General features: G+C 38.4%; 1 protein-coding gene across 2 annotated transcripts in view; it reads left to right on the top strand.

The window, feature by feature from the left end:
• Window positions 1-1,983: 1,983 nt before the first annotated feature.
• Window positions 1,984-9,379, top strand: part of htr1fa (5-hydroxytryptamine (serotonin) receptor 1Fa) — a 30,440-nt gene continuing 23,044 nt past the window's right edge. The window contains exon 1 of one of the 2 annotated variants that reach the window (XM_013908324.1): window positions 1,984-2,033. The gene's annotated coding sequence lies outside the window, so the exon portion shown is untranslated. Of the gene's footprint in view, window positions 2,034-6,984; window positions 7,115-9,379 lie in introns of those variants that run through there. The other variant, XM_005723244.1, reaches the window with a different exon arrangement.

Raw genomic sequence — 9,379 nt, 5'->3', positions numbered from 1 at the left:
TTCAGCGGCGGCACTTTTGGCTAGAACCTGCCTCCACTTCTTCTTTACAAATTCTGTTGGATCTTGAGGCAAAAGTGTCAGTATATTTGGGAAGATTGTTGTCATTAAAAATTTAAAAAAGAATATGCTTGTATCAGATTCTCTCTATGTGTGTGTATGTTTATGTCAATATTCCCACAGCTTAAGTATCGCTAATAAAAAAGAAGGTTAATAAACTTGTATCTGAAAGCACTAACACAATGCAGGAACCAACCAAGGTGACTAAGCAGTGAAAACCTCCATTTTCCAACAAAGAGTGCAATTTAACAAACATAACTGAACTGCAGTTTTATATTTTTTTATGCTTATAATTTAAGGTCTTTTTAAGCAGCTGTAGCAACAGAAAGCAGAAACTTATGAAACAGAAAAGGTTGCTAGCTTGTAACTTATGTTCACCACAAATGTTTGTATAAAACATGTACCAGGGAAATGCTTGTAGATACATCTCTTAAATTTCAATCCCTTTAATTCAGTTTTACAATTACTTCAAAGCAGCATCTGCCATTTGAGAAAAAATAATCTTAAACGTCTTCAGCATTACTGTGCTAAATAGGACAACATGTTTAAGGGTCAACTGATACAGGAACATTTCCATCTGTTTCTACATCAACTTGTCGTGACACTTGTCTACTTCCTGTTGAGGTAAGGCACCAGCGATACTGCCACAGAGACCCCCTGGTAACCAGTGGTCACTAGAGAAAATTTTGTATTCCCCATTGGCAAACACTTGGCTGTAGCTGGGCTGATTTTGTGTAAACATACCCAGCTGTCAAAAACAGCTTGTTTGGCTCCAAGGTAGAAATGCCCTGTGAAGGCACAGTAGACGTTTATTGACATGGGTACTCTGACTGATCTGTGGCTACGCAGCCTCATGCACAGCAGGGTACAATATACTTTGTGTTGTGACAGTTTACTCCCACAACTAGTTTACATTTCCTTTGAATTGTGCTACAATGCTGTTCTGTCAGAGCATGCAGGATGCCAGATGTAAGACTGAAACAACTTTGTTAGGCTATTTGTTGCATCCTCTCCACAGTGATTAGAGGGCTTGGTGATTCGGAAGGAAGATGGAAAATATGAGAACATTTGTTGTGAATGGAAAATTAAAAGGTGGTTTCGAATAACACCGTGCTTGTTATTGTTTAAGAATCTTGAAACATGAGTGTCAAAATCATTCCCATAATATTCTCAGGCAATAATATAATACGACTGTTCCAGGTTGCTCTCACTTATCGCTGCCCCTGCCAGCCCTAATTGTGCCTGTTTACTGTAAACTCGAGGGCAGGAAATCATTAGGTAATGCTTGTGTCGTGATGACATTAAAGAAGCCGTGCCATCCATCTGTCTCTCTTAAATGACTAATAGCCGATGGTGGAGAATAGAGTATTGGCATGTTATACAAGTGTGACCTGGGGTTGTTTCGCACTGTCTACCTTCACTACAGTTCCCACGCTGTGCACAGAACATTTGGTTCAAATTATTTGTGTTGCTCTTGATATTCAATTGTGTGGGTGGTGAAATAGCTGATTTGTTTTGGAAATAATGGACTGCAGTTCAGTAAAGCAGGAAAAATTATATTTGAACGCTCTTTTACCAAGTGCTCCTTCATCCTTAAACCTCCAATTTATTGCTCTTGTAGTGGCAGAGCACTGCATCTCGTCGAAAGCAGGCAGTGGGAGTATTCAAGTGTGCACAAAGAAAAAGAAAAAAATAACTTTAAGTTCAGAGAACAGATGTTCCTCTGTCTGTTTTTTTTTTCTCTCTTTTTTAAATTAAAAGATATGTTAGATAGAATACGCGACACACTCTGATGATTCCAATGAGCTGCAATCACCAGTGGATCTATGTTGTGACACAGCAAAGGTTTATATCTCTGCAGGGGTGCCATCAAATCGGGAGTATCTTCTACTGATCTTTGCCTGAAGTATCTCTGAAACCCAAGGAGCGAGTGTGATATCAACACTAAACTGAAAGAGACAGCAAACAACAATAATGTAAGCTTTTGCAAAGCCACTAAAAATTTGACTCGGTTACACTCAAAACACAAAAACTAACCTCATGACTGGTGATTTTAGAGAATCATCTTTAGTTGGATTCCATGAATAAAGTATTTATTTTTAAAATTATTTTAAAAAGTTATGTCAAGAGGTTTCAGGCGACTGTGTTACATAACTCTTAATAAACTGGTTGTGTTTTATTCAAATATGTTGAACTGACTCAATAAAAAAGCCATTGAGATACTGCCAAAACACTGTATTATATTGAAATAATGAAATTTACTAAAATAAATGTTTCTTGGGAGTTACTTAACACAGCTGTGTGAAACTGCTTGGCATAACTTTTTCAAGTAAATCAAAAAAAGAGAAAACAACAACAAAAAAAATTTGGGGGAGTGTACAGTATATCTGTTAGAACAGTGCGAATTTCAAACCTTTGTCCCTACTCTGCAAACATTATGTTCTTACTGTAAGCCTTTTTTCCTTAATTTGAAGACATGGAAGTCAGTTGGAGTGATTATAATTCAGAAAATTGGAACAGGTGTTAAGCAAAGCCAGAGATGAGTCGTGCATTTGAAGAACAGGTTGCGTCTTTTTCTAAAAAAGAGAGAATAAACACACTATCCAACACATGTGCTGTAATTTGGCTCCCCCCCCCCTCCCCCCCTTTCAAACAAGGCTGAATTCTAAATGCAAACTTTTTTCCCCATTTTAGTAATTTTACTACCAATGTGAGCAGATAAGATTGCAGGAGTACAAGAATACAGTAAATGTGGCCATTTGGATTTTTAAAAAAAATCTTCCGCACAACTTATTTTTTGTGATACCCAATTACCAAAAATGTGCTACATGTACCATTTGAGACAGTTTTTCAGTTTTTCCTACCTTCTTGCTTTAAATATGTGTAACAATATACAAATACATTGTATGGCCACAAAAACAACACTGAATAAAACACAAGTTTCCCAGTGAGAAGGCCATACTGATGTAACCTCCGCTTATTCTGAGCTTTCTAGATATCCCATCGTGACTAAATAAATGGCAGACAACATACCAGTTCTATAGTCCTTCAGAATACCTGCCGAATTTGTGTGTCAATTCTGTTGACCTTGTTACATAACATTCATGACGACATAAAAGAATGAGTAAAATAGGTTGTACAGTAGTAGGCGTAGACAAGCAAGCACACTGGGATGTTGTGGTGTTTTTAAAGTGTGGCAAGCTTGTAATAATTGCCAGTGTTATTTTTTTTTAAATGGATATCTGCTTTTTATAAAAGAAAGATAAAAGATTAGACAATGCAGCAGATACTATATTAAATTCAGTGAAGACTCAGTGAATAAAATGATTGAATAATCAACCACTTAAAATATTAATTGTTCAGAAACGTTATTCTGTTTAACTTGCTGTGTATGATCGTTAACAAGCAAGACAACATTAAAAGTGGCAGATTTTTCAGTCGAAGACAGCAATAAGCAGACACACATGACTAAAGCATGATGAAGGTTCATTAAATTTTCAGTTTAATCTTCACACTGATAAGATGGCAAAAAAGTCACTGCTAATTAAAAACAACAACTGTGATTGTAATTTCTCTACTGAGAGCTCCTTATAAAGTCTCTCTATAATGCAGAATAAAAATAGGAGCCTGAGCTGGTTTAAATATGAAGCTTTAGTTATTTAACGCAGATAAAAAAAGATGATGGAAGATTAGGTTTCGATAGATAGATAGACAACAGCAATAGACGTAAAATATAGACTTCCCGAGCCTCCGCTTGCAGGTACCTGAAACTGGACTCCTACATTTTTCTCTAGAAATTGATTTAATTAGAAAGCAGTTTATTGGTGTTTACCCTTAAGAGCAGCCTGCTCAAATGTAAATCGTTCATGCACTCTGCTTGCATATGAAAGCACAGAATTACCAGCTTATATCATTAAACCCTAATGAAATGGACACATATGTGCATGTAGATGTAACGGTAAAGAAAATGTTGCCCATATGTTTTTTTATTTTTTATTTTTTTACAAACCATGTGTACGCACAAATCTGTGGTTTACTATCCAGGATTACTCAATATTTTCTTGTGTGAAATTTTTCACATTGTGTAATATGGACAAATACCGAATCCCCAAATAGTAAAACGTATATTTTAAATGAATGTATATAAAGCATATTAAAACAATGACTGAAAGGGATTTGACTGAAAACAACATTTAATACCATTAGTTCCCTTACTGCTTGTATCAGCTTTCAAATGTGTTAAATAACCATAAAATTTATTCAGTTTCCATCCTTGGATTTCATCACTTTCACTCTCATTTCTTTGTAAGACCTAGGTTATGGAGGTTTGTCAAATTATTGCACTGAGTCTCTGATCTTGGTTTGACAGATCAGGCGGTTCTTGTCCTCCACCTGCTTCCTTCCTCGGCGACAGTTCTTGCCTTAGGGGACACAACATTCAACACCTTAATTATTGCAGCCCGAGCCTTTGATTGCAAAGAGTGAGCATGTTGCTCTTGATTTAGAATCATTCTAATTCACTACACTGAATAACTGAAATTGATTTGGCTCATAAACACGTTTCGCCGATTGATAATTTTGTGTACGCACTTGTTTTAAGAATATTTGAGTGCACAAATTAGGGAATTGACCCTGCATTTTGAACATCTAAGCTGAACACTTTGAAATGGATCGCTAAGTTAAGGTTTTGGTTTTGTTTTTAGTTCACTACCTGGGATGAGATCCTCATTTTAGGTTTGACACCATTTCTAGTAGATAATGGCAGATGTCTTGAGCATGAATTGAGGCTGTGGTTTGTAGAATGCCTCGGAGGGGAATGGCAGCAGCTCCCAGGCCAATAAATTTCAATAAATTATCTCCACTTAAGGTTGCATTCTCATAGATCCATTAATTGTTTTTGCATTAAAACAGCATAATATACATTCAATTGCATTTTAGTGGTACACCTTACCAGTATGAGTGTTGGACCCTCTTTTGGCCTCTGAATTGCCTTAATTCATTGCAGATTGCTCTACCTAAACATAACAACATAGATGGCTTCCCCCAAAGGTTCAACACTTTGATCAAATTGGTTTACTTTCCGGAGGGTTTATTAAAAGAAGGGACATTTCCACTTTAATAGGCTTGTGGTTTCCCAGAATTACTTAATTGTTTTTCTCCTTTCCCACAGAACAAGGCCACTTGTTATGCATAGACTAAATGGCCTGTATTTGTATAGCGCTTTACTTAGTCCCTATGGACCCCAAAGCGCTTTACACTACATTCAGTCATCCACCCATTCACACACCGTTGATGGCAAGCTACATTGTAGCCACAGCTGCCCTGGCGCACTGACAGAGGCGAGGCTGCCAGACACTGGTGCCACTAGTCCCTCTGACCACCACCAGCAGGCAATGGGTGAAGTATCTTGCCCAAGCACACAACGACTGAGACTGCTGGAGTCGGGGCTCGAACAGGCAACCTTCCGATTACAAGACGAAGTGCAAACTCTTGAGCCACGATCGCCCCACTGGAGAAACCCAAGAGCCAGCATATCAAATAAAATGTCAGTTTCACAAATGAGCTTTTTTAAATAGATAAAGGAGGTTTGTTACATGTGGCCAGTGTTTGTTTTGAGGAGCATAGAATCACCTGATGTAGATGTTGTAGAGATTTAGGCTGTCCACAGATTTATCTCTAAGGAAATGGAACATTTATCCAAAAGTCAACACTTACAAGAACCAAATTTTTCACTCTGTCTATATGTGATTCAGTAAAGGTTTTGTATCATTTGGCAACCAATACTTTATTCTCAGTGACTAACAGGAGCTTCAGCTTCTCACAGGTGTTGTTGTAGGCAGCGGCAATGATAATTCTTTATCACTGTGGCCAAGCCGAGTAGACTGCAGTGCAGAAAATTTAAGACCAATTTATTTTCATTTTCCAGTCTTATGTTTTCTTATTAAATCAAATGAAGCAAATGCAAGTCCACAGTGCATGATCAGCCTACGCAACACATCACAAAGTGGCCATATTTTATTTCCACACCCTGCCATAACAGCTATAAAGCCAATCTACATCCACCAGTCAATCATAAGAGACTAAACATCAACCAATGGTTTCTTACAGGAAACATAGTGACTACACATTTACATAACACCCGGCTAAATAAACAGCAGAGAGCTGCAGTGCTCAGAGGGAGGTGAGTTGAGAGATTGATAACACACACCTCCAGCTCTAGATCACAAGCCAGCTCATTTTATAATCAGTGTTTTCCAATTCCCTAGTAATGACCAACATCTCAACCACCAACACAACCAAAATGACATCTACTTTTTCCATTATTTTTTTTTCTAGTGGCTTCATACTTGTTTGCATTCTTTAATGAAGGCTTTCATCGCCTCCTCATGAAACCTGCTCAGATTTCACACTTTCTCTGTAAAATAAGTGCGTTTCTGCAATACAGCGAGTTTTCTTGCTAATGTGACCAATGATGCATATTCTAGGCACTGTGTACTGCTGCTACAAATTCCCCATGTTAATGTTAACTATTTATGTTCAGCACAAATGTTGGTGCAAAACTCAAGTTACAGAAGTTATAACCATTCTGTACTCCACCTGATGCATGCATGTTCACAACTTGCGTGTGGCTCCAACACATTTAAGCAGTCAGACATCCTTGTTTTGTATCCACTACCCCGTTTCCATCGTATAAGATGCCCAATTACGCTGCATTACACTAAGGTCATAGCGAACCAGTAGCAGGCTAGGCGACGTTCTTGCGCATCTGGCAAAGTTATATACAAAATGCCACAATAATACTCGTTTTCTTCATTACTGGAGGGCTGTTATTACTCTTATCTTGTCTTCACACCTCCTCCTTACTGACGCATCTCTCAGAGCTCTGTCTTTGCTGGCCAAGAGGCGCGCTCTCGCTTGCGCGTCCCCTTCCGTCGGCACACGGACGGGTGTCGGCGTGAGCGTCGTTGAGCTGTGAATGGACATTAATGGGGAATGTAATACACTTCTCTCAGTGACTGGTTTCGTCTGTTATTTAATCGCTGCAGCGGAAGAGTGGGTAAGTTTATTTTCTGCAGGTTGTGCATTGATTGAGAGACAGACTGTTCAGCTTTTGAATTCATGGACCGAAATTAGGAAGTACTTTCTAGACAGAGACAGATCTCTATGTGCCAAGTGCATATTAAGCTTAATTAATGTGGCATCAATACAGTCTTGGTACCCTAATTGCTTTTTGAAATGTCACTCAGATATTGCAACGTTGTCTTTGTACATGTATAAATCAAAGCAGAGCTCCCACTTTGCCTCCACCTTTGTGCAAAGCACAACTATTTCCACGCTTATAATTCGATAAAGTCTGAACTGGATGTTCAAAAAGACTCAGGAACGATGCACCATCTTTACACTTGTACCTTTCTATTTTTTGATAAAGTTACAGTCTTTTCTTTTATTCAGTTTACCCTCCTCTCAGATCTAACACAGTGACTTCATAATGAGCGTGCGGTTTTAATTATATAAGAGACAGCAACAAATTAATGTACCTGCTCCTGGTACAGGCTGTTTTTGCATTGACTGAGTATTGTTTGGATCTTCATGGCTTGTCAAGAGTGAAAAAGGATGAGGAAAAAAAAATCATCTTGTCTTGAAATGTTCTTCTGAAAGCAAAGGCTTTCGAGTTGCTACATGTGTGTTTGTGAATATATAATACAGCCATATTCTCTGGCTGCTCATAATGTGCTTCACATCAGAAGGACATTTTATAGCAGGCAATCAGGTTTCCAAATACCTGGTGGAATTCAGCTACAAGGCTTTTTTGCTGCAATGAAATAGTTCTTTGACCAGCAGCATCAGCAGGTTCACTGGTGTTCCTGGACCAACCCATGGAAGATCAAACCTACAGCATTACATCAAGTGTGCTCAAGGAGGAGGATGATGTGTGGTAGAGACAGGCAGAGCCTTGTATGTGAAGGGAGTGTGGATGTGTTTGTGTCCGTATTACAGCATATGTGTAGGATTATGTGCTGGTATGATAAAGAGAGAGTGAGAAACAGTGATGGCATCAAAGGAGAGGCTTTGCTTTTTCATATAGTTGTGAGAACCAAGCATGGTCACATATCTGACTGCATGCATGTTCATGCACATCTGCAGATGTGAATGTCAATATCCTAATGGGCCAATTTGGAAAAATGCATCATTAACTTAAATGGCAACATTTATATCTACTAACAACATTTGAAAAAAAGAGTATTTCTTCCCTGATGTGTGCACATGGCTGAGTCTTTTTATGGAAAATATGGCAAGGTTAGTTTATAGTAAGGTTATACAATGACTTGGCTAATGGTGAAAGTCTGTGTTTTCAGGATATGGAAATATCAATGCTAATCGCAGGGCTTGTCCTGGCTACATGTCAGTTGGACACAGTAAATGTTCATCCACGCCTGACTTCCTGCCTCGTTATAAAGGATATACATCTTGCTCCACTGACATTAATATTGAGATAAGATGTACATATGGATATAACTCCCAGGATACTAGAGTGGTCCATGTGCACGCACAGCAAAGTGCCACACCATCCTTCAGAAGCTTGAGGACAGTATTAAGGACTCTTTCATTTAAATGACATGAAATATTTGAGAAGGTCTCCACGCTGGGCTCTTTTTCTGGTCAAGGTGACACATTTACTTATGGAACTTAATTACAGCTGCGAAGTTATCTTGGAAAGAAAAATAGTGGACCTCAGTGATGAGTAGCAGAGTCAGACCAAGGACACGTCGTGGCTCGTGATGGTCTGAGGGCCCCGGAGTAGCAAGTATTTAGTGTAGCTCATGCTAACTGATTCCCATAGATACAATATCACATACCAGAGTGATGCTTTATCCATTTCATGCTTAACAAAAAGATCCAAGTCATTGCAAAATCCATTCTAAAATTTATGTTGCAACATATACTGCAAGACAGAGTAGGATTTTATTTTTTAAATATCAATAAGAGCAGTAGTACAGCAATAGAATCAGTTTTGCCTGAGGCTAGTTTTTATTGACAGTTTGTCCTACCTCATCCTTACTTGTGATCATGCTTGATTCTGCAAGAACATATTTACCTCATTAAATTATTAAAGCTTCATACATCTTTAGCTGACACATTTGATTTTGGTCAAAGGTCAAATTTACAGATAGGAAATTTATGAGATCCCATTTTAATAGTCACAGTTTTAATAGCAATGGTACCACACTACTTCTGTGTTTCTTAACGAGGGTTTAGGGACTTTCGGGGAAGGAGGTGGGTGGGGTTGGAGAGACTTACAAAGACTTCAATAAAAAGAGAA

Source organism: Pundamilia nyererei, unplaced genomic scaffold (assembly GCF_000239375.1).
Source record: "Pundamilia nyererei isolate P.nyererei 1_Seehausen unplaced genomic scaffold, PunNye1.0 scaffold00009, whole genome shotgun sequence".
Lineage (NCBI taxonomy): Eukaryota > Metazoa > Chordata > Actinopteri > Cichliformes > Cichlidae > Pundamilia > Pundamilia nyererei.
Note: the sequence above shows the minus strand (reverse complement) of the source record. Positions and strands in the feature narration are given on the sequence as shown.